Here is a 26,478-nt window from a genome sequence, read left to right as displayed (position 1 = left end):
ATGTCAAAGCGCTGGAGAGTGTTGTTTCTTTTCCAGTAGCCAGTTTGGCAGATATGGGACCACTGACCCCCATTGCTAGACTTCTCTAGGACCTTTGAAATTTTTTTTTTTTTTATATTGTTTTATTGCATTCTCCGGCTTAAGACATGCACTAACTTGAAACTGCTGCCAAGTAGAAACCACTTTTTAAAAAAAATTCGCAAAGCAAGACACTACGGAGTTCCAATTTCACTTAAGTGACAACAAAAGGTGCTTTCTGTGTTGAGCACAATCCTTCAACAACGTCAGCACTGATTCCTTTATAATAGTTAATTAGTGAGTGGCACCATATCCTGTTTGTGGGGAGAATGGACAGCATGAGTCCTGAGGGACCTTCTGCTGGCTGTGTCCTACAGACTTCAAAGCACTTTTTAGTTGGAAACATTACACATTCACTTTGTTCTGTCTGGAATCTAGTCTCGCTGGGAACCACAACCATTTTTCTCGCTAAAAGCCAAATTTTAAACAGCTCCAACAACAAGAAACGAATGTCTGGAACACCTTCCTTCCTTCTAAAGAGAAATATAGCAACACGTTTGCAGCAAATGATCACTTCTCTGGCTATACCCTCCCTGCCCAGGGAACTGGTGCAGTTCTGTGCTCTCTTAGGAGCTGGTGTTTGGCCTATGGAAGGTCAGAATTGTTCATATTTGAACCACTTTAACAGGATCACCTGGCTCAGGTCAACCTCATTCCAGGTCCATTCTGACTTTGCTTGGGGATTTGGACCAGTGACCCTTGTTTCTTTAGCCTGACAGCATCCCATGTATTGGGCAGAGTTCTCTCTGGTTCTTTGGAGTTGTATGGGTTCTTTTACATCCCCAAATTCTACTTTTTGGTGACACCTTCCCTGACTCCTGTGGAGGAGTTAAGCACCATTCACCTCCTCCCCAGAGTCATCCTGGATGCTGTTAGTGATATGTGTGCTATCTGTACCCCTTTCACATTCTCCTCAGATGGAGGATGCCTTAACCCCAAATTCCAGACAAATGGGTTACTTACTTGGTTCCACAGTCACGCGGGTTCCTTGTCCAAAGATGAGCTTGTCAGTAACACAGTTATTGAAGGTGATCCAAAAACCTCAGCTGCGTTCCCACCTCCCTCCTTCCCATGAGCTTTGGGGCTGCAGGCTCTTTCATGCTCAGTTCCTTGAAAGATGGCACTTGCTGCTCATCTAACTGGCTTGTGATGATTTAATAACTCCAGGTAGGGGCAGATTTCCTTTTGGGAGGCTGTTGTCTGAGGATAGCAGGGAGCACACATGCCTGTGGTGAATGTTTCCAGCACAGTGGCTTATGAAGTTCTCTGAGCTGTTGCTTTTTATGTTAGATTGCTCTCATTTCCTAGACCCAAGCCTAACTCTGTCTCAGAAAGCTGCCACCATCAAGGTGTCGAGTCTTAGAGTTCTTCAATCCTCCAGAGTCGAGACCTTTACCATCACCGGTGTGGCTTTAAGCTCAGATAATGTGTGGCACAAAGGTAGACAGGGTGGCATGAAGCACTGATCAGGTATGGGTGGCTGGTGATCGCCTACAAACAGATGTCTCTCTAACTCCACCTTCCCAAACTGCAAAAGTCAAGTGCTCAGGCAAATCTCTTTAGGGACTTGTGTTCAGAAATTCCACATGAAATGGCTCATATATCTATTTTGCAACAGAATCAACATGAAAGCGAGACAGGAATCATTTTTAAACAAACACCTATCTGTATTCCCCATATGTGCTCAAAGAAAAAATTGTAATGTCATTTTCACCCAGGGAAGAACAGCAGCAAGTGAGGCCAGCAGCTGGGGTCATTTTCTTGGTCCAGTCGACTCCTTGGCATCCTTTCTGGGCTACAGACCCTGAGGGAAGGTGGCCTGCCCTGTTTATCCCCTGTAGCGCCAGACCCAGGCTGAGGATTTTCCCAGGGAAATGGCACTTGTGTGCCTGCAGTTTTTGTACAGGTCTCTGTGGGTTTTGTAGCACTGTGTATATCCCCCCAATCACAGTGCTACAGAGCTTTACAAAAATCTCCTCTGGTTTCATAGCATAGACTTCTGAGATCTTGCGGAGCCAGATGTTTTCTTGAAATCATGCTCTAGCAAGATCAAAGGGGTTGGCAGCTAGCTTAGGTCAGGCTGGTCCAGGTGCTTCTGTCTGAGGCACTCTGCCCCTCTGTCGAGATCTGCCCTGGAGTGGTGACTAGAATGGACTTCTAGAAGTCAGCATGTCCATTCCCATCTGTGCTTTCTGGCCAGTCTGCCCTCAGATGGCTTCCCACTGAGGAGCCTGTCAGGTATCTGAATGTCTTCTGTGCCTTCTACATGCTGTGGGTTAGGCAGAAAATGTTTGTGGTCAATGTAATTTCTCCTGTCACCTGCTTGGCTTCTGAATCACCTTGGCCTGCCCTGTTTTACACTTGAATAGTGCTATACCATCTACAAAGGGCTTCATGTAAATTTAAAATTTTATCCTCTCCATTGACCTCCCAGTTGTTTAATTCAGGGCCAGTAGCCCATATGGTGCTTTGTGCAATTTTGAAAAAGGCAACCTGCTGGGTGAATGCAGAGGCGGCCCCTGGGGCTCAAGCTTGACAAACAGATCACAGTTCTGTGGGCTTTACAAAAAGCATCCCTTTTTCCAGATATGCCACTCTGCACCAGGACCTCAGCCCCTCCAGCACGGCATGGGCTGAATGTTAGCCCCACTTGTACAGGGCACAACCTGGGCAACCAGAGGCAATGGCTCTGGCCAAATTCAACTGACTCTTTTTAGTGAAATCCTTGTTCAACTTCTGATTTTTAGCCCACTCATTTTCTTCTTGAAATTTTTCCCTGAAACTCTCAAAACACTCATTTGCTCTTGATCTCTGTGACTATCACTGTGAAAACAAAGCAACACGACAAGTTCACTGAAAGTGACCTTAAATGTTAACCATTAAAGGAGAGAATGAGGGCTGGGGTTGTGGCTCAGTGGTAGAGTATTTGTCTTGTTGCTGTTAATCAAAAGGGAGCAGGATTTAAAAAAAAAGGTTGACATTCACACTTTTCTTGGAGGTCAGCCAAATCCATGGCTTACTTTAGGTATTACTATTTAACTTACAATCTTCCTGATGACTCCTACCACCCTACATACCTCTGCACGCCCGCTCCACAGACTCCAAGTGACTTAATCTCTATATACAAAGTCTAACATTCTTTTGCTGATTAAAAAAAAAAAGTGGAAAAGAGGAAAAGAATAAATGTTATTGCCTCAATAATAATGTAGTGGGAGGGCAGGAGACAGGGAAATGTGGGTTTCATACAGAGGACCAGATGAGAACAAAAAGTGGTAATTTAGACTCTGAAATATAACTAGTGCTAGGTGCTGGTCTTTGAAATGGGAAGAGGTGGTAGTTACTGTGTTGAACAACAAATTAAGCTTCTGATGAACTGAGAGACTCATTGGCTTCTTCCTAGTTTTTTACACAGACTTTCCCAAGAAGCAGCCATCAGAAAGCATTTGAGTGAAACAAGTTATAAGAAATGAAAAGCTGGGAACCCTAAGGAGAATGAAGCTATGTAGGTCCTGATTCTTCATCCACCCCCACCCCACAGAAGCATATGCAGGTTCTTTGCCATGTGGTTTGGCAGGGCTTCCTACCACAGGAGAAGTATACACCACATTCTATCTACATGGGGACTTTGCTATACTTTGATCCACACACTGGATACAAGTGACAGTGTTCCAGATCCAAGTTGAGGTTCCAAGATGCATCTCAACAACACTGTGAACCTACACCCTCTGAGATGAGGAGTATGCTCTAGGGAGTCATTGCTGCTTCAGTCTGGGCACTAGAATCTGAAGACACAGAGAAGACCAGAATCCAGGCCACATCTTGAAGCCAAGAGCAGCTGCAGTAAGCAAAAGTGACATATTAAGCAGCTGAAATGATGGGGTTGTTTGCTATAGGTCCTAAACATAACAGAAATGGCTGATTATTACAGATGGTGAATCTTGGGGGAAGACCAACCTGTATATATTTTTAACTCTGTATCTTCAGCAATTATGAAATATCATGCCTAAAATTTTGTGGTCTCTTACTATCTTCTGGATAAAACAATATGAAATACCATGTCTCTGTTTACCTGTTCCTTTAAAGTCAGCTGCACTGAACTTCCTGCTTCTGGAATGTTCCATATTCTTTCATAACTCTTTGTCTTTGCTAGGGTGATTCCTTTTGCCTAAATACCCATTCCTTTTTCTATTTCCCAATTAGTTCCTAAGCCACCTCATTAAGTCCTCTCCATTTTCTGAGTCTTGGCTTAAATGTGGATGTCCCTGGGAAGCCCTAAAAGATTACCCAAGATTGGACTGGGTTAGGTGCCTACCCTTACCTGAATTTTCATGGCATTCAATGCCTGTCTCTATCATTGCACTCATAACCCTTCTTTTCTTATCAGTATGTGGAGACCCTTGAAAGAAGGGGTTTGTCTTGTTTCTGTGTACCCTGGCCCAGCACAAAGTTTGACTCAGTGAGTGCTTAGAAAGTGCTTTTAAATCCATTTTAAGGATGAGGTATTTCAGGTTCAGAGTGGATAAGCTAGAAAGTGACAAAACTACAACCAGATTTCCCCACATCGTCCTGCTCTGGCACCAGGCTGTGTTATGGAATACTACTTCACATTTGTTTAGCAGTGCACAGCACCATTAGTTGTAAACACATTGATTTTTAACATTAGCCTGGGTTAAGCATCATTGGGAAGATTAATTTGTTGTGATTTGTTCCACACCTTGTAATACATTCTAAAGCCAAATAGAAGTGACTTTCCCGTTATCTACATATTTGGAGTATTCAAATCACATTCTCTTCCACTAACATAGGTAATCAAAGATCAATTGCACCTCTAGAGGGGAATCCAAGAATGTCACAACTGGGAGACACTTCAAGAATCATACATTCACTTCCCTGGGCTTTCAGATGACAGAGTGTAGAAATATCCTGAGAGATTATGTAATTCAGTCAAGGCATCTTAAAAAAAAAAAAGAACGTACAAGAAGTCGGATACCCTCATCCTAGTGTGATGATGTTTCTGGCACATGAGGAAAATATGTTGGCATCATAAATGCTTGGATGAAAGTCATCTTTAGTCTTTCATCCAAGTATTTTTGATGTGAAAGTGTTTCGGTTCCCTGCTGATCTCCTTCCCTAGAGAGATCATAAGATGGTTTGGGCAACTGGGCCTTTGCTTTCTCAATGTGACTTTTCATTGTCATATAAGACACTCTTCTGTGGGAGAGGAGGATTAGGCACAGTGCATCCTGAAGTCCCTTACATCCTAGAAGGAGTTTGGACCATGCTAGGAAGACTGGGACAAGAACCCACACTTGGAGACTCATAGTACCTGAAGCAAATTAATGGAATACAAATCTAAAAATTGAAAGGAATTAGACAATTCTCTAGTCTTGAAATATTTGGATTTTAGACTTTAAGCTAGGGTTATTTATCTTTATCCTTTGCTCCTGGTATTAACATGTATAATTTGAGGGTTATACACAAACCATAGTGTATTCAAAGGAGGATTAGGCTATTTAAGAGATTTCAAATCATGTCCATGGAGGAACAGCTGAAAACATGGGAATGTAGATCAAAATAAGGAAGATACTGGGTAAATTTGATCATAGTCTTCAGATATCTAACAGGGAAGAGCTGGTTTATCACAGCTGAATTCTCATGTCTGCTTATGCACTCTGTCTACTGCAATATGTTGCTTGGTTGAAACATGGGGAAATCTGTCCTTTCACAGATATGTAGTTCAAAAAGAAAGGGGTGTGTTAATAGCCTTTCCGAAAACTTGGGAATATAATGTTCTTGACACTACACAAAAGTGTGACAAGAGATAGTTTCTTAAAGGTTAGTTGCAATGTAGAATCTGAAACCATGCAGATGAACTTATTACATTCTGTTACATTAAAACACTGGTCTATCTTACAGTTCGGATGGAACTTTCACTCATACATAATTTTTTAACATCATTTTTTGGTCATTTGGGAAATAACGGGTTCACTGCATTAAGCAGCTTCTACAGGTTGACACATTTTATTACACAATATCAAAATATCACAGTAGCAAATGTCACTGCTGGTGTCTTTAAATCAGAAGAGCGTTCAAATATTGGGAAGCCATCTCGCTTACAGTGGCAGATGTAAGTTTTATAAACCTCTAAGTTTTGCCCAAAAGCTTAGATTTTATTACCAGTAACAACTATCAGTTATTTTTCTTGATGTGATGGGCTCAGTTTATTTATTTTCATCAAAATGCCTGCCAAATGCCCAAGTCTGAATAGCTGTGGTTTTCTGTCATCATTCTTTCAAGTAAGATGACATTTAATGGAAAGCATGGCTAGTTTAGCTTGCAACTCAAATAATTGCATGATTTTTCCCCTTGATGTAGGGATCATAATTTGGGATACAGCAGAAGTACTTTATGTGTACTTCCAATTTTGTCACATAGAATACTAAAAATATATACTCAGGGGTTGAGATGTTTTAAAAATGAATGGTTTTCACTGCTTTGTGAGTATTAGGACTGATCTGTGATTCCCATTTGTTTTAGTCAGCTTTTTTGCTGCTGTGACTAAAGAACCCAACCAACACAATTGTAGAGGAGGAAAATTTATTCGAGGACTCATGGTTTCAGAGGTCTTAGTTCATTCCTCTGGGCTTGAGGCAAGGCTGAACATCATGGCAGGAAAGTGGCAGAAGGAAGCAGCTTACATGGTGATCAGGAAGCAGAGAGAGATTCCACTGGCCAGATACAAATATAATATACGCCCTAGCCAAACCCCCAATTAACCACTTCTTCCAGCCATAACCCACCTGCCTCCAGTTACCACTTAGTTAATCCCATCAGGATTAATTACCTGATTAGGTCAAGACTCTCAACCCAATCATTTCTCCTCTGAATCTTCTTGCATCATCTCACACATGAACTTTTGGGGAACATCTCACATCCAAACCATAAACCCTTCATTCATATGTAGCGGCTCTAACCCTCATAATTTCAGAATGTGAATATATTTGGAGATAAGATCTTTAAAGAGATTAACATGGGGCTGGGGATATAGCTCAGTTGGTAGACTGCTTGCCTCGAATGCATAAGGCCCTGGGTTCAATCCACAGAACCACAAAAAAAAAAAAAAAAAAAAAAAAAGAGATTAACAGGAGGACATTAGGGTAAGCCCTAATACAATGACTGGGGTCTTTATAAGATAGAAAATTTGGACATATAAAGAGAAGAAACACTGGGAAAGACCTTATGAAGATACAATAAGAAGTTGTCCCTCTGCAAACCATGGACAGAAGCCTCAGAACAAATCAACCCTCCCAGCACCCTGATCTTGGACTTCTAGCCTCTAGGACTGTGAGAAAATAAATTTGAGATTTTCTATTTCTCTCTGTTTTTGAGATGGTGGTCTGTTGCCCAGGCTGGTATCAAAATCCTGGGCTCAAATGATCTCCCCACCTGAGTGTCCCAAGTAGTTAAGACTATAGGCCTGCATCACCATGTGTGTCTCAATTTCTGGTGTTTAATCTACCTAGTCTGTGGTATTTTGTATGGCAGTCCTAGCAAACTAAAAAAGTCAATAATATTTTAATGTGAAAACTCTCTTCTTTTCCCTGGAAATATGTGGTAGTGAAGAATGCAATGGATATTAATATGGAATTGGTGCTACGGCCTAGATTTATGCTTAGACTCCAACAGTTTTCCCCACATTGTTTTTGCACCATCAGTGACATTGTGAATGTCAACACCATGAAAAAGACAAATAAGGTTTGGTATTATTATGAAAATACTTTTGACTTCATGGATTCCCTGGAAAGATCTTGAGGCTCTAGAGATTCATGGGCCATACTTTGGAAACCACTATCTTAATTCTGTGGTGCTTATGCTGCCAAAGCTGCAATAGTATCAGTAAATTGTAGCTTTTCTCTACTGTTCACCTTGCTTTACCTGCTTAAAGTAATCAACAGATCAACTTTATGATGCACTTTTACTGACTAGCCTTTCAATTCTGAAGAAAGGATAAAATTGACCTACACATTGTGGTCGAAAGCTCTAAAGTTAAGGACCATGAATCTACATGTCATCTGCCTCTGACTTCTTCTCTTAGCATCTCTATGATGCCTACCCACCTGAAGGAGAAGTGAGCTTGACAATCAACTGATTGGGGTTCATTGACACAACTATGGAAAACTGGAATACCTCTTACTTCCACTTTCATCACAGTGGAATGAAAAATTGCTTTTGAACTTTTTATCATTATCTCAAATCTTGAAAGTCAATGATTTTAAGATACCTCAGTTATTCATATGCCTCAAAAAAGCATAATAGGAATCCAGAATGTGCAACCTCTTTATTAGTGGCTTTCTTATTTCTTTTACCTGTGTAGTAATTCCATGTCAGTGACAGAATTCATTGTTGTGTTACAAATGTGTCAGATGAACATACAGTTTAATTTGCTCTAACTCCTGTAGATTCAGGGAGTTACTTGAACAGAGCAGTATTCTTTAAGAAAGTATATAAATTTAAAAAAACATTGAATTTCACCTTTTCATTGTCCGGATTTCCCATAGACTGGTTGGTCACTTTAAAAATAAACAGAAAAATAAAAAAAAAAAGAATTTTATCATAAAAATTTTGAAATATTCTAAAAGGTAGGTTAATAGAGATAGGTTAATAGAATATTTATAGAATGATCACCTAGATTGAGCAATTGTTGATCGTTTTAGTCAGCTTTTTCCCTGCTGAGACCAAAAAGCCTATGGAGAACAATTAGAAGAGGAAAAGTTTATTTTGAAGCTCACGGTTTCAGAGCTCTCAGTTCATAGATGACTGACTCCATTCCTTGGGCTCCAGTTGTGGCAGAACATCATGGTGCAAGAGTGGGGTGGAGAAAAGCAGCTGGGCACATGGCACCAGGAAGAGGAGAGAGAGAGAGAGAGAGAGAGAGAGAGAGAGAGAGAACGCTAGCTCTGCTCATCCAGGACAAAGTATAAACCCCAAAGCCATGGCCCCCAGGGACCCACCTCCTTCAGCCATACCCTACATGCCTATAGCTACCACCAGTTAATCCCTATCAGGAAATTAATGCACTGATTAAGTTAAGGATCTCATAACCCAGTAACTTCACCTCTTAATTTTCTTGTATTGTTTTATCTGCCTTACTTTCTACTTATTTTATTGAAATAAATAAATCACAAGTATCATGGCAATTTACTTCTAAATACTTCAACAAACATTTTTTTTAAAAAATAAATTTTTTTATATAACCACAGTCTCATTTATCAAAGTTAATAATTCCCTAAAATCATTTAAAAGTCAATTCTTATTCAAAATTTTCCCAATTCGCCACAAAAATGTCTTTTACTAAGTCTTTTTCCACCTCTTTTTAGTTGCTTTAATAGTTCCTATTCCACCGCTTCCCCTCCACTGTGCTTTTTTTCCTTTTCTTTTTATTTCATTGATTATTGGAAGGACTGGGCCTGTTGTCTTGAAGAAAATATCACTTTATTAGTCTATTTACCATTACTATAATGAAATACCTGAGGTTGGGTACTTTATAAGCAAAGACGTTTATTTAGCTCACAGTTTTGGAGGTAGAAAGCCCAAGCAGCATAGCTCAGGTTCTGTGAAGACTCCCTGACTATGTCACATCATGGCAAATGGCATCATGGCAAGAGGGCTTGCAAGAGGAAGAGATCATACGGTAAGACAGGAAGCTACAAGAGACCAGAGAGGGACCAGGGTTGTTCTTTTATAACAACCTTCTTGCAAGAATTTGCCAGGGTCCCATGAGAAAAATATAGATTCCTTCTGAGGGCAGCACCTTCGGTGACCTAATTATCTCCCACTAGGCTTCACCTCTTAAAGGTTTCACACCATTTCCCAACACTGCCATGTAAGGACCAAGCTTCCAATTCATTAATCCTTGGGGGACACTTTCAAACCATGTTCAAACCACAGAACTCACCTTCTGGATTTATCTAGTGGTTTCACTGCAGAATCCTTTAACTTGTTCTTCTAGTTCCTTTGTCTACTGTTAGAATTAAAGGTTTGATTAATTTTAGTTTATTTATTTTCATCAAGAATACTGTGAAGGTGATGTGCATTGTGTTCAGATCATGTCAAGATGGACACAATGACTTGATGAGAATAACACTGGTCACATGGATAAGATGGTGACAGATGAATCTTTTTTTTTTTTTTTTTTTTTGTAAAGTTCTACATTCCCATTGCAACCAGCAAGTATTCTAAAACTTTAAGAAGTTTTAAAACTTTTTTATTCTTGACTTGGAATTTTTTTTCTGCCTGGTTTCTTTGGGTAAAGCAGGAAGCTAGTCATATTTCTTTCTGTAACTGTGAATGCCTATAGTCTGCTCTATAGAAAGAAATATTGAAAACTCATCATTTTATGTTGAAAAATTATTATCTTAGAGTCTGCACTTTTATCAAATGAGTAATCCTAGGGATGTTATGCTCCATTTCTGCACTAAAAATGAGAATTTCATTAGAAGTGCTATCTCTGTGAATTGTTCTTATTTCCCAAAAATGGCTCCTTCGATTTTAGTTTGATTGAGTTGATGTATTATCTCCTGTAAGCCATATGCCCACTTATTTTGGAAACCTAGAAAGGAGGCATAGGCATAGTTTTCTTCCCCTGTGCATGAATTTTTCCCTCCTAGACTGAAAACAAGCAGGCGGGCTTGGTGTGCTATCTTGGCGGTTGTAATCCCATATGAAGAGTCGCACTCTGGGATCAAACCCACACAGGGTCAAGAGTCAAGGGCCCAGGTCTCTGATCCATGGTATTAGCCTTGAAGGACTCCTTGGAGTTAACAGAAATATTGCTTAGTTTCCAGGAAATGTCTTTTAAAAACACAAATTCAGGTGGTGGAGATGAATTTGGTCTTTGCTTTGGGAGGAGAGAACTGCTTGGTGGTGTTAATCAGAGAGGGAGATTCCTTGATTCTGAAATATTCCCAGTTGTGCAAGGTTTTGCACCATCTGCAAGGACTAGCTCGAGATTCCTCTGCTCCAAGAGCTCTTCTGGCTAACTCCACCTCATAAAAACTTTCCTCCCACCACCCGTTTACTCTTTTGTGACTTTCTAATAACCCAGGTCTTACTTATGATGAGCCTGCGTTTTTCACCCCATCCCAAGGCGATGTGTCCTGCACCACCTACTAGCAACTTTCTTGCCACAACTACTTCCTCATGGACAGTTTTCTCATCAAAACAGGGCACGTAAACTGTTAGGGTCTGGGAAATCGATCAGGACTTTACCTTGTGGGTTTGCCTCCGGTGATGGCCTTTAGAAGTATATAATTTTAAAAAGCAGGGACTCTGCAATCCTGTCACTCTCCAGTAAGATGGAATTTGTTTCACAACAATGGCTTTTTTGAGCACTTGCTTTGTTTTGTACTAGGCATTAAGCTCTTTGAAAGAAGAAATTACGAATTTGAGTTCAACTTCATGGTTCATCATATCCTAGTGTGTGACCTAGCATATATTCAGTGTGTGACCTAGCATATACTCAGTTCCATTCCCTTTATTTTCCCCTGATATTCTGTTCTTCAGTACCATAGGTATATTTAATAATGTTGCAGCCTGGGGTTGGGATTATTTATCGCTGATTGGTTTGTATTACTTTGGTGATACTGGTTCACCAAAAGGAGAAGCTGGGGCAAGGGGACCATAAAGCTCATGTATTATTTCCCCATGATGCTCAGTGGAGTCTTTCTAGTGCTGAGATGTACATAGTGGGTCAAGGCTGGGTGTTTTTGAACAAAGCCTTAATATGCTTCCACCTCTGTGGTACGTAGACACAGTGAAACATATCAGTACAAAAACTCTTCTTCCTTTTTTTCCTGTCCTTGGCATTTTGCCATCACCACCCTCTGCCATCCGCAATACCTCGGAAATCTCCTTTCACCAATGCTGTTATTGTGGTTAAGTGCTATGAAACCCAGATGCACAAAATTATTCCAAGAACACAAATCAACAAGTAAAACACTAAGAACCTAAAAAAAAAAAAAATAAATGGACAATGGACAAATTAGAAGTTAATTATTGGTTAACCAACTTGAAAAACTATTTTAACTCTCTAGTAATAAAACTGTAAATCAAGCACTAACAAACCATTTCTTTGGGACAGATATTTAAGCACTGCTTTGTTAGAAAAAGTCATGTGTTTAGTGCTGAAAAGATGTTGGTAGCAATATAAATTGTTCTATTTTTATTGGAATTCACTTAGTTATTATCAAAAGGATAAAAATATTCAAAATAGCTTGATCAAACATGTCTACTTTGGAGGATATACTGTGAGAAAATACCATGTGTGTGTGTGTGTGTGTATATATATAATATATATATAATATTTTAATATATAAAGTGAAGTTTATTATCTTCAAAGAAGAGCAAGGCTCTTATATTTGATTCCTTACAAAAATTACAAAAAGCAATATTGCAATGCTTGTGCTCAATTATTTGATTTTGAACAGTATAGTGCATTTGAGTGAGGGCACAATAAGTTGGAATGACCTCAATGAATGCTTATTTGTGGATGCTTTTGGAAGCCAGCTGGAATAAGTAGTTTAACAAAAAGCAACTGTTCTTGAATCTCCCAATGCCTTGAAAATTGCTAATGTTTGAAATTGCTTAAATGAGTTTTTAAACTAAATATTCTACTGTGGAGATTAGGAATACTCACAGGATAATATCAAAACAATAGTTCTAATATTATGTAAATAGATATTGTGACTCAAGAGTGTGTATTGTGATAACTTCACATATGGGATGATAATGAGCTATGCTTTAAACAACTTAGACACAAGTGAGTTTGAAAAAAAGCTTGAGGATTAAAAAAGTGACTCCAATGGTGATTAATACATTGGTTTGAGATTCTTGTGAAGAATTTGAATAAAGTTATTTTATGAATTATGAGAATAGAAAAAGCAGCAATTAAAATTCATGTAATATTTTAAAAATATGTAGACAATTAAATTAATAAATTCAAAATTCTAAAGCAGAATTTGATAATTTAATATATAATCTTAAGGGCTTATATATTCAAGTTGATCCAAATCCTTAACTTCAAATCTTCTAATTGAGGAAAATGGGGACTTTTGTACTTTATTTTATATTCACTGTGTGTGTGTGTGTGTACATACACATATATAATTTATATTAATCATATAGATAAAATTATATGTATAATTTGTTCATATAAATATGCGATAACCTTAAATAATGAAAAAGTAATACGATCAGATATGTTCATCACAGCAAATTTTGTAAAGGGAAAAATGTAAATGCTACCTAAATGCTCAACCATAGGAAAACTGAGAAAACTATAGTTATGTCCCTAGATAGAGCATTAATGTAACTTATTAAAAATACTGACTAGGAAAGTACCCCAGACACAGAAAATTGATTATATAATGTTAAAAATAATACAAATGTGTCTATAGAGTATGATCACATTTATAGACCATGTAATAATATGTACATTGAAAATGAAAACTGGGAAGACATATACCAAAATAGTAAATGTACTTAATTTTTGGTGGCAACTCTAATATTCTTTCAACATAGAATTGTACAATGAATTCTAGGGAGGAAAGAGCTCAGGGCCATGAGTTTAGATCCCAGCTAGGGTGGATCCCAGGGTACTCATCCACTGAACTCGCTTGCTGGACAAGGACATTTGTTTCACTGCCGAACTAGTACAAAGCTGTTCCTGCTGTTGAAATGGAATGTTTTCCCAGGTGTCTCCCCCACCCTCCGGCCCTGGTCTGCCCTGTGTCACATGCCTTTCTCCATGATGGGTTCTGTGTTCTAGATACTCCAGCCAGACCTCTTTCTGGACAGGGGAGGAGAAGTGCCCACTCTGGGAGGCTCAGACTCTCCCTGTCTGACCCACGTGGAGTCTCTGAAGAGAGAACAGCTTGGCATCTTTATTTTGGGCAGTGTTCCTCAAACTTGGAAAATTTTGCTATGATTGTTTCAGTCTTGAGCTTATGGCTATTATATCTTTTAGAAAAAACACAATGCTGCCTTTCCCCCTTATCTTGGAAAAACTTAAGTTTCCCTTATTTTCAACATTTGAATATTATAGGAAATTGGTTTCAGGTCATTTTTTGAGGCTGGGTTTTGATGGGAAGAGAATGAAAGTGTCGAAGGGACGTGATAAAGAGGAGAGGGATGAGAATGGGGCACAGGAGGGCCTACTTCATAGTTCACAGGGGCTGGCGGCCAGCAGTCTCCCTTTGCCATTGCCAAGATTCTGGATCATTGCAGCCATAGATAAGCACTTTTTTTTTTTTTTTTTTTGGCAGTAGCACATTTCGAGTTCTCATATTTTTTTTCAGAGTCCCTGAGAAAACACACATTCTAATACTGATCTTGACATTTTCTGGGAAGGTCAGTTTAATATTAATTGAAATGACAAACACTCTGAGTCCACAACAATATTCTCCTTGGTTCTAATGTTTTCATGTTTCTTTCCTTGCACATTGTCCCTCTCCTTCTTACCTTTCTTATCTTTACTAAGTAGGTTCAGCAAGGACCATTTTCTTGGGAAAAAGAATTTTATAAAAAGCCTACAGACTTAGGGATAGCCAGGGTACAGTCTCTCACACACCATTGCAACACAAGGACATCCTCATGAGGCCTGGCACCAGCGAGCGATCATATTCTGATTGCCAGAATCTCCATTGCCATTGTCCTACAAAGAGGCAATGTCCTGCTGTTCATGGCTTTGAATGTCTGTCCAGTGTGTGACCACTATGTGGGATTCCGAGTGAGATGAGCAAGGTCAGTGACATAGGAAGGCGTTATATTAAGGTTATGAAAAGATTTGCAGATTTTCCTAAAGTACATGTAAAGTAGTAATACCTATTTTCTAATAATTTCCTTAACTCTATCTCAGTCTTCCTAAATCTTAGTAGTAAATTCAGTTTCCTCATTCCCAACTGAATGAATTAAAGACCTGGAGATGCCCTGGAGAAAGTCTCCCAGTCCCTTTCCTTTGATTGGGTACTAAATACTGGATGGTAGCACCTGTATGGAAATTAAACAAAATTTTTAATTGGTGCATTTAAATTATACAAAATAGTGGGATTAATTGTGACATATTGGTACATACACATAACATAATTTGGTCAATTTAATTCCCTAGCACCTCTCCTTTTCCTCCCTCTTCCCTCCCCCAGTCTCTTCCTCTACTCTTCTGGTCTCCTTTCTATTTTCATGTTGTATGGGAATTTCTAACAAGCCGATTCTCATGCCCTGCTCTGGTAGATGCTTCCTGGGTAGTTAGTGGTTGTGGCCCACATCTGTTGCAAATTGGCCCAAAGCCAGCAACTTTTGTTCTCTGAATTGGAAAGGAACTCAAATGTGAGATATTAGGGGTACAGGGAACCACAGGATGTGCACATTATGGTGCTCCGGTGCCTCATAAAGAAGATGCATATGTTGGATGAGGCATCTGGTGAGAAGGCCAAGTCAGCAGTGGACAAGCAGTTTCCCAGCATGGGGGCCCACCTGTCCTACCACTTCTGACATTTCCTCTTAGAACATGGGCTCTTCCAGATTTATTAGTCAAGCCATATAGTCAGATCTGACTATTGTCATTAGTGTGGTGTACACATCACTGAATAAGGAGATCCTTCCTCCAGATGTTGTGATGGAGACCAGATCGCTTGGGGTGTGGAAACCAAAGAGCCATGGTAAAACCATTCTGACCCTTGCTGGTGAGCAATCTATGCAGAGAGAAAGTCATAAAAGGAAGAAAGCTTCTCTTTGTTTTACCTCATTAAGATAAAGGTTAGTAAATGCTGTTGCAAAATTGTCTCCCCTCCACAAAACGATCTGCACTGATAACTGAGTTAATTGGTACATGTAGGATAGAGTCTCAATTTTCATCCTAAATTCTATATGTGCAAAAACAATGTATAGGAACTCTAAGAGATATAGTCCAATGGAAATACAGAGTAACTAGAGAGCTGCTTTACACAGAGACTTGGAGTATTTGCATTGGAGGGAGGGAATGATTTTTTTCTGGAGTCAAATTCACTTACCTCGGCCTCTAGACTAACACAAGCCTGTGTTGACTTCCTCTAGGTTGTTTTAGAGCAGACCAGGCCTGCCGTAAGTGTCCTGTAGAATGAGGTGTGGTGTTAGGAAAGTAAACATAGCCCAGAGGGATGGAGTTGGCTGAGGTGGTAGTGCTTCTTTCTTTCATCCAAGGCCTATTATCTGAGTAGTCAGTTCACAGAACTGGTGCATTTGGGGTTTTGCTTGGGAGCTTTATAGGATCTGTATATCCTGTAGACTCTAAGGTTCACTTCTGAGGCTTTACAGGAGTGATATGGCAATGGCTCAACCTTTCCAAATGACACATGCAATGATGATGTTGCTGGACCTGGTTACAGATAGATACCCCTGGGTCTTTCTGAGCAAGGTACCCCAAAGACTGTAAGGTCAGTGGAGTTCAGGCTCCATCTCCAACGCTGCTTTGGGAACACGTGTTTAAAAAAAATGCCCACAAATGGCGCAAGGTGGTGCTAACTTTCAGACTTGCATGGTATGGGGTGAGGCTGAGAAGCAAAAAGCAGGAACAGGAAGGGACCTGTTTTAGGTCACTTCCCTGTTGAGATAAAAATGGTCTGAGCATAATTATCACTGGGGGATGTGAACTCAGAGTGAGGGGCTGGTAAGGAGAATTGAGAGGTGGAAAGTTTGTAGAGATCAACACTATGTGGGTAGATTTCAAAAAAGGTATGATTTTAAAAAGTGGAGGCCCAAGGATTAAGAATAGAGATTCGGAATAAATGCTGAAGATACCACTGAATGACCGGGTTTGAAACAATAATAGCATTTTTTTTTTTTTAAAATAATGTTATACTGTCACAAGGTAGTTCAGGTTGCCTGGAATAACAGAGAAATGAAAGAGGAAATTTCTCCACAGAGGTTTCTGAAGAAATTCAAAAGTTTAACTTGTATATTAACCTTGTAATGGAAATGAGAATGTACAGACAAGCCCTGGTGGGAGTTAGCTTCAGAAGGGAAATACTGGGAAACACAAATAAGTCATGACACTTGCAGAAAAAGTGAAAATTCCATGCCTAATAAATGGTCAGACTTAACATAGCTTGAAAAATACAATTTTCCATCAGATTATTGGTAGCAACATTTCAGTACACTTGGGTCTGGATGCCTCTTGTCAAGTAAAATTGACAACTGCTATTCTGTGAGTTTAATAAGGGAGACACAGGGGCCAATTAGTCTGGTCCCTGATTCTGTGGTTTAGCAGGTCCTTTGGCTCAGAGACACCCTGAGATAGTCTGTATTCTCAGGGCTTTTGTTTTTGAATGCTGTACAGGGCTGTTACTGCACCTAAGGGCCTTGACTTTGCCTGCGTAGGTATAAAAACCCCATACTGGAAATACAGATGGCTTATTGCAAGCCCTGCCTAACACTAATTAATAGTAGTACCTCAAGTAGCTTATATGATTGGATTCTGAGACCACAGTATAGGAATGTACACTTCCCAGTCTTTTTCTTTTTTTTTTTTTTTTATTGCCCTAGAAATATATGATACTTTATTTTATGAAATATAGGCAATGACACAAGAGGAACGTGAGAGAATGAAGCAGAATAATTGTTTGTAAGATGAAGAAGGTGAAATCCAGCACAGACATGGAATTGAGCACATTAAATCTTTAGGAATCCTGTGGTTTAGGTCCCACTAGTTTTCTGTATTCTCTTGAGTGAATTTGTAGGTTGATTCTTCCCGATGACATAGGGAATCTTTTATTTTTTTTTATTTTTATTTTTTTTCCCAGTCTTTTTCTTACTGCCCCTAAATAGAGCCAGAGAATGCTCTCCCTGGTTACTGAGAGCCAGCTGTATCTTACTTTCTTGCAGGAACATTCTAAAGGTTCCTTTAGAAAACTTGGGAAACTGTAAGACTAAAGACAAGCCGCAGCCTGAAGTCCAGGCTGCTGACTTGAGCACAGATGGGAGAATGTTAACAGCCAAGAAATATGAGGTCTTTGGCTCCTTTCCCAGAACTGCCAGGCTAAGACCTTGGCAGAGACTCAACAGGAAACTGAACTCTATTTGCATATCCTTTTATACATGGGAGATTAAAAGCTTCAACCTTGAGTGATCACAGTTTTTGAGAATCATGAGGAGGCATTAAAGAAGAGGAGGAGTGTCCCAAGGGAGGTGAGCTGGAGGCGATGCAAGGTAGCTGTGAGGTTAGCAATGACTTTCAATCCCCTTTGATTAATCATGAGTATATTTCATTTAGTTCCTTTTTTGATTTTATCCTTATCAGGTCACATAAAGGCATTGGTAGGGCAGGGATCTATGCTTCCCAAGTCTTGGGAGTCTGTCAAATTTGATCCCCTTTGTCCCATGGCTAAATGCTCCTCTTTCTTTCTGGGCAGAGACCTGTATAGCTTCTTGGTGCTAAAGGAAATTTGGAGGTAATCTAATACAACTTTTTATTGTACACATGAGACTCTGAGGCTCAAAGAGGTTAACCAACTTGTCCAAAGTCCCACAAAAAGTTAGGAGTAAATGTTCTGACTCACAATTTCTTTTCCTACAGGCGGCTAGCCCTCCTCAGCAGGTGGAAGTTTCCTCAGATCTCAGAGAGCTGCTTTCCAGCATGGGGTTTGGCACAGATGTTGCCTCCTGATGCCTTCCATCAGAACATGTATTTCTGGCAAGAGAGCAGCTCTGATTGCCTGGCTTTTTCCCTGGTTTCCCTGGACCAGGTCCCTATAATTCTTTAATGGAAGAAGCTAGAAGACTGGAATGAGGGTATTTCTCTCTGGTATGCATTTAGGGGGACTTGGCTTTCTTGGCCACATACTATACTAAAAACTACCCTGTGCAGACAGCATAGGCAACATGAGAATGGACAAGTGTCACTCTTCACAGGTTAGTAATTAACTATAGTTTCCATTTTAAGGATGGGAAAGAATCTTTCTATTCCTAAATTAAATATATTCCTTAATTAAAATGTATCCTAAGATATATCCTAAGAACATCCTTGCAGCTGGATAAAATCAAGCTTTCTGAAAATTGAGACCCCTTATCCAGTTCTTGTCCCAGACATCTGAACCCAGTCAGTTGAAAAAAAAATTGGTATGAAAAAACCATTCTCCCTGTTACTTCTGGTGAAGTGCAGATACTTTCATCCCATAAAGTCTAAGGGCAATGAGGGCACAGTGTCTTACTGAGGTGATAGACCTCACAGTGATGGTCTTGACTCTGGAGGTTTTACTATCATTAGCAGCACAGAATTCAGGGAAGTTGTGTGGGAAGAACATTCCTGATGAAGTTTTTTATTTTTTATTTTTATTTTTTGATACTGGGGCTTGAACTCAAGGTCATTTAACCACTGAGCAACATCCCCAGCCCTCATTATATTTTATTTAGAAACAGGGTCTTGATAAGTTGCTGAGGCTGACTTTGAACTCGCAATCCTCCTATCTAAGTCTCCCGAGCCACTGGGATTACAGTACCACACCCAGTGTAATGAGGTATTTTTATGATAAGTATACTGGCTGTACATTTGGATTTCTTATTTTGGAAAAATGCTAGTGGTTGTTGGCATGACCCTTCCATTAGGCATCTTTCAGTTTTTTCTGACTGAAAATCATTCCACTTCAGACCATTAATTGTTGGGAGAAATGGAGTATTAGTATTACTGAGTACCTCTAGTGTGCCAGTCACCAGGTGTGCCAGGTGCTCACCAGCAATATTTAATTTAATCCTTGTAATGATTCTGAAATTATTACCCCTCTTTTACAGATGAAGGGTAGAGTAGAAGCTTAGAGAAGTCAAGCAACCTTCTTTAAGATCCCAGAACTACTAAGCAAGAAGTTGTGATTCTCATATTTTTGATTCTTCTCACTCCTAAATGAACTCACATGTATAAACTTACATGTAGTTGATCGTCAAAATTTTAAAAAATCATTCAGGTTAAGATAGGTGAAAGAATCTTGCCAAAGTTAGGGACAATTTGTAGATTGTTTTTAAGTTCAACACACACTAATATTTTTGTGAATGATTAGGCCTATTTTTTTTTGTATATGGCTTTGCCTATCTGTATTCTACTGCCACTTATTTAAGAGAGGAAAACATATTTAAATTGTGACTTCTTGTTAAAACAATGAGAAAGTTGTCATGGATCTGCAAACATGAGGGATTATCAGAGGTAGCTATCTGGAACTCCAGGAATATTCTACTCCTATCTTTTTCTCACCTTGGCATGAATCACATGTTTTGACCTTTGTTATTTCCCCAGTGTCCCTAAAGTCAAGAGTTAAGAAAAGCAGCCCTGATGGGCAGCCAGTCCCACTTTAAAGGCAGATGAGGTTTAGGTTTCAGAATACCAGTAATCATCCAGAATAATCCTCCTGGCCCATAGGACTTCTGGGAGGCTCACTCAAGATTTGTTCCATTGGGTGCCCATCCATCACTTTTCTCTTCACTCTTTGCCCCAGTCAGCTCTGGATTCACTAAGTTGGAAGGGAAAAGACCAAGAAAATTCAAAGAAGTAAAATGGAAAAGCAGCATTCATAAGAGGATTAGAATGTAGTTCAGGTATGATCAGGGTGGAGGTGTAGACTGGGAGGGGGAGAGCCAGTTAGGGAAAGATCACAGATTGCACAGGCAGATTCTCCTTTTGGTCTGGCTACCAGGGAAATTCCAATCCCTTTTAGTTTCTCTAGGTTCCCTGTGGCAAATCAGAATAAAATTCAGCTCAGTCCTCCTGTTTCAGTCTGTTGGCTTGTAAATATAACTGACTGTTAAACTTGTTATTGGTGATAACAAGTCTCCCTCCATGGAACACAGATAATGCTCAATATCTCTCAAAAAACTAAGTTTGGAAACACGTTTACATTTCAGAAGTTTGGTGGTATCAGTTCATATAGAATAGTCTGAAGTTAAACCCAGGATTTTGAAGGTGACTCTCAGGGAGTTCCAATATTTCTATGGTCCCCCCAAAGACTGAATGGACCTTGAGGCAAGAGGAGGCATTGATAAGAATCAGAGACTGAGTAAGAATCTCACATCACCTCACAATGAGAACTTCTTCTTGCCATAGAGAGACAGTGCAAGGGGATCTGCCTAGTTGTACACCAGGTGCTGAGGTCTGAGGATGGGAAAGTGCCATAGACATACACGGAGGCTGCTGGTCTTCTCAGATGCCAAGTGCAAGGCCAGCATCATGGGGATGCACAGCTTCCTTCAACAGTCTACGGAAGCCAGAGAGGACTCTGGGAGGGCAATCCGTTTTTTGTATAATTCAGAAAAGGAAACTCTTGGGTTGTGTGACACAGTATCCCTGGAAGCAGGCTGCCTTGTGCTGGTGTCCTGGTTTTGCCACTTAACAGTCATGTGACCTTGGGCGATACATTTACCTCCTTATGCTTTGGTTTCTTTATTTGTAAAATAGCAATGGGTCCTTGTGAGGATTAAACAGATTAGAACATGTTAATGACTTTGAGCAGTGACTTGCATATAAAAAAGTACTCTGAGACTGTAGGCCATCAATCATGATCATTACTAGTAACTTCTTGCAGTTGGTAATGATTTTCTTTTTCAAGGGAATTTTTATTTTAAAATTCTTTTTGCAGAAACTTCAGAAAGATTTCCTTTCCCCAACTAATATGAAATGGGGATGACTCATCCTAGGACCTCAGGCTGTATCTAGTCTGGCTTCTTCACCTTACAAATGAGCCTGGGGAGGTGACAGAATTTTTAAAGGGCAGAAATGGATTTTGAATACGAGTTGTAGTCTAAGGTTTCCTTTTCCATTTTGTAATAACTTTACACACAGTGATTAAACCTTGTCTAATTTCTTTGTGACTCACTCAGGGCAACTCAGAAGTGGACCAGGTCTGATCCTGTGGAAGAGGCTCATCAGTGGTGATTATAATCGCACTGTCACTTTTATAATCTTATAGCACCTCATTGGCTTTCTTTTTCTTTACAGTGTTGTCTTATTGTTGACTTTCCCTTATGTTGAAAAAGAAAGGAGAGACGATATTGTCTCTGAATGGAAGGGAGAGAAAAACTGCAAGGCAGGCTATGGCCATTGATCCATCCATTCCTCAGAAGAGCAGGCTGGAGACCCTGCTGTGAGGAGCAGGATCCCTAATGAGCAGGGTTGTACAGGTTGAGACGAGAGAGAGGGAGACCAGCCTTTCTTCTTTCACCCAGCAACATATACTGAGCACCTGCTATGTGCTCAGTATGATGCTAGGTATCCATAGGAATGCAAAAAACCCAGAGCAGGGTTTGAGACTTCAAGGAATTTTTTTTAGAAAGAGACAGAGATCACAGACTGAACTATAGGCAAGCTCTCCGGAGTTCTTCAAGGGCCTTGTACTCCCACAACAGAGAGAAAACTTCTTGTTCTCTAAGCCTTGAAGGCACTAGTTGAGGATTCAGCTTGGTTGGGAGGAGAAAGATTTTCTAGGCGACTGGAGGGGACAGTTGCAGGGATGTGGACTGGAAGCGCATGGGTAATAGAGTGCTTTCCCCGGGCAACCAGGTGTCAGGGTATGGTGAAAAGAATTCTGGATCAGAGTTCTTATGGTTTTGCCACTAACAGGCTGTGTGATACTGGGAAAGTCACTTCATTTCTCCATTCTTTGTGTTCTATGTCTTCACCTGAAAAGGTTGAAATCAGGCAGAGGTTAAAGTTTTTCACTGTTCTACCACTCTCTGAATATGGAAGCAGATACCCCTCGTATGGAAAGAGAAATGATGACTGATGCTGAGAAATGGGCTAGCTGTGAACTCAAAGATTTTAAGCCGCTTCTTCCTACTGAAGAGGGTCATCAAGCTGAGCCACCTCTCTGATTTCTGCTGATAGAGACAGTTACCCTGGCCCCTTTGTGGTTCCTTGTTCCTTATTTATGAACTTGGTGCATGAAACCCTTCCTCACTTCTTTAGAAGACCAGGGCAGTTAATCTTTTACCAAAAACTCATAATTATAGCACGGGTGCAAAGTAAGCACGGCGGAGGTCTCAGCGTAGAAGGAGCCTTCCATGTGACAGCTAAGAGAGCACACATGAGGCTGCAGGTCCTTGGCATCGTCCCTGCGGAGGCAGGCTTCCCTTCTCAATGCCTCAGAGTAATACTTCATCAGGTTGCAAGTGAGGCTGGAACCCGACCCAGTCTTGTGGCTCCAGAAGCCCTGGGGATTGACCTCCTAAAGCTTGGTGTGTGGGCTTGCACACAGTCACACTACTCCTCAGATTTCTCTGGAATGACTTCCTGGAGAGGAGGAAAACCTAGAACCTCACTGGGATGAGATGTGTTTTATTTTAGATTCAGAATCTATTGGGACAGTTTTGGGAAACACTTTGATCTGCAAGTGTAGCTGAAGCTGCAGATCGTGTCTAGAGCAGAGGCAGCTTGGGACCAGGGAGAGAGAGGCGTCCTCCACTTTGCACACTTTCCTTTTCTGGAGAATCAGTCCGTAGATGTGGTCACACAAGTAGGGAGAGAGTCAAGGCAAAGGGATCAACATGACAGATCTCATTTTTCACTTGTCAATAATTTAATTCTACCTTCGTCCTTTTCATGTAAGTTTTGATCTTTTTTGGTTTGCTTCTGTGTCGCCCCCTCCTACCTATCCATCTGCATGCTTTGTGCTAGTTAGTGGAATTCCATCACCTGGGCTTGAAAAATGAAGGTCTGAGCTACTGTGCAAGACCCTTCAACAAGATAAGTAGGAAAAGCAGTTCCTTTTTCCCAACCTAACAGAAAAAGCTGTTATTATTATGTGTCTTAAAACTGTATATTAAAATGTTATTTCTAACAGAGGAGTTAGCATATACCTAGATTTAAAATATTAGGAATCCTGTCTATATCTAGGGCTTTGCTGAAATGTCACCTTCTCATTATATCCTTTCTTGACAACCTGATGGAAAATTGTTATCTCCCCAGCCCCTTGTCAACACCCTCTCTAATATTCTCTCTCTCTCTCTCTCTCTCTCTCTCTCTCTCTCTCTCTCTCTCTCGTTCTGTTTTATTTATCTAACATATTTATAACATATTTACTTATTTAATTTTATTTCCATAAAAATATGAGCTTCATGAACTTCCCAGAGCATATCTCCAGTGTTTCTAAAAAAGTACCTAGCAAATAGTAGGTAGTTAATAAATAGCTATTGAATGAATAAATAAATGTTGTTACATTCTATGAAAGCAACTTTAATCTCTAAAATCTATACTTGGAATTGATTTTCCTTCTTAATAATTTGTTGCCTTAGTAATATATTTATACTGACATTTCTTTTCCTGAAAGTTATAAATACTCATGAGGTTTTGTCCTTAAGCCAGAAGAGGATAATTTAAACTTCCTTAGTCTACTCTATGCATGCAGGTAAAAAGAAAACTTACAACTGTTAGATTTCTTATTTAAATACAGAGTTTGGGAGTTTGACCTTATTTAAATTAATATAAGCAATTGCATTTGGCTTGACTTCCTTTGTCCCATCACCAGGTCTTTTCGCTATTGAGTGTGGCATGCTGGCTGACGGCAACCTCGGGAGCCCTTGAACATGCCTTCAGAGAATGTCTTCAGCATTTGATGCACCCTACTGTGTGCTGCTAAATTCATAAATGTATGTGTTTGTGTGTGTATAAATAACTAAAATAAATAAATAAATAAAAAGACCCCAGTGGATTCTGTGTCCTTGAAGAACACCCAAATCAGGTGATAGCCGGGGTGGTAGGAGTCAGGAATTGCTCTTCCATTTGGGAAAATGTGTTATTGTGGTTTTTGGTTATGAAAATAGCAGGCTCTTGCAGGTTTCTTTGGTGAGAAAGTCTGAAAAATTCCTTTGGGAAATAAAGTAGAAGTGTTCAATTTTTTCCCTGTCAACTCAAGACTTAGGGCCTGGGATTTTGGGTCTCAAAGGTGAGAAAAAGTAGAGAAAAGAGATAAAGCCTGCCATTCTCCCTATTTTACCAATGCCACAGTAGGATGTCCAAGGAACTTAGAAGCATTAACATCTGCTCACCAACAGTAAGTTGGGGTTCTAGAGTTTTCTGTTATCAACCCGTCAGAAAGTTCCGCTGCAGTCAATAGCATCATGTAAGTGGACAGATGAGGCTGAGAGAGAAGCACCTCAGTGGGCGGAGTCAGCAGCAGTCCTGTGCACCGCTGTGTCCTACACCAGCATGCTGTGCCCTTCACGGCCTTCACTCATTAAATCTTTGATGTACCCATTTGCTTAACATGTATTTATTGAGTGCTTAATATGTGCCAGACTTGTTCTAACCATTGGAGTTAAAATAATGAATAAAACAGACAAAAATCCCTGCTATCAGGGATCTTGTATTCCAGTGGAGAACTGGACCAAAAATAAACAAGTAAAATATACAGCATGTCAAAGGGCGATAAACGCTATGGAGCATCATTAAGCAGATATGAGAGACAGTGTTTGCTTGAAGAACAAATGAAGTGCCCTGACAAAAAAAATTAAAGCTGTCCAATCCTATCATTTCAATTAATATTGGAGGGAAATGTGTACAGCTGAAGAGTAGGAAAGGAGCCTTGACTCTGGAGTTTGTTCACCTTGTCAGCGTAGAAAATTTATGAGGCACCACGTACTGTCTGAGACACTGCAGTGTGTTAAGACCCTGCCTAGAGCAGGGAAGGCTGGTTAGAAATTAATTTCTATTCTTTGCACAGTGGCTCCTGCACCTTAATCCACCACAGTGTTTTCGGGGTCCATTTGCTCATTTTTGAATGCAGAGAACTGTGGATATCAGATCTTGAGCTGGTTTGTTGCCTCTGTATAAGCGATAAGTGGGTGACAATGGAAGAGACACACTCAGACATTTTGCTTCACAGTGCGGATATAGGAGGGTGGTGAAGTTATCAGTTCTGCAGACTTGACAGAAACCCATAGAATTTCTCCAGCCCTCACTACACCAGCTCAAGGACCCTGTAGTTGCCATTCCAGGCGGGCTCCTAAGAAGGAGAAGAAAAGGCAGTGAATCTGTGAGAACTGCTAGAGACTCCAGTGGATTCCAGTAAGCCACCTCCTCTGACAAGCATCAGGAGTAAGGCACATGTGAGCTCCTTTCCTATGTGTGGCCTGAGAGAAAAGTAGAGATGCCAACACAGTGTCTGCTGTGACTCTTGAGAGGAGGCACAGAGAGAGGCTCAGTGGGGACTGAGATCAGGGGCACCGTTGGTCAGGGCCATGTCCTGCTGAGTCTTGCTTGTTGAGACCTTGGGTTCTGCCTTACCTGCCTAGGAGAGGGTGAGCTGGATGAGGAAGCAGATATTCTGCATGGCTTCACACAGGGACCCCTCTGCCTCCCAACTGCCCTCAACTGGTTCCTCCTGTCAGTCAACACCT

The 26,478-nt window shown here is 40.3% G+C and overlaps 1 protein-coding gene, 1 long non-coding RNA gene and 1 gene segment (V, D, J or C); 1 reads left to right on the top strand and 2 right to left on the bottom strand.

Annotated features, from left to right (window-relative positions):
* Positions 1-26,478, bottom strand: part of LOC124973266 (T cell receptor alpha chain MC.7.G5-like) — a 260,714-nt gene that overhangs the window by 95,286 nt on the left and 138,950 nt on the right. The gene's annotated exons all lie outside the window — the stretch shown is intronic.
* The window catches only part of LOC124973246 (T cell receptor delta constant-like), a 63,414-nt gene that overhangs the window by 14,749 nt on the left and 22,187 nt on the right, over positions 1-26,478 (bottom strand).
* LOC124973278 (uncharacterized) lies at positions 18,150-24,703 on the top strand. 4 transcript variants are annotated; one of them, XR_007106662.1, is made up of 4 exons: positions 18,150-18,294; positions 18,683-19,017; positions 21,967-22,017; positions 24,609-24,703. It is a non-coding gene; the product is annotated as an uncharacterized LOC124973278 (long non-coding RNA). The 4 variants fall into 4 exon arrangements; XR_007106659.1 differs by having other exon boundaries at positions 18,150-18,315; XR_007106660.1 differs by having other exon boundaries at positions 18,150-18,326.

Source organism: Sciurus carolinensis, chromosome 2 (assembly GCF_902686445.1).
Source record: "Sciurus carolinensis chromosome 2, mSciCar1.2, whole genome shotgun sequence".
NCBI lineage: Eukaryota > Metazoa > Chordata > Mammalia > Rodentia > Sciuridae > Sciurus > Sciurus carolinensis.
This window is presented reverse-complemented; position numbering and strand designations above follow the sequence as displayed.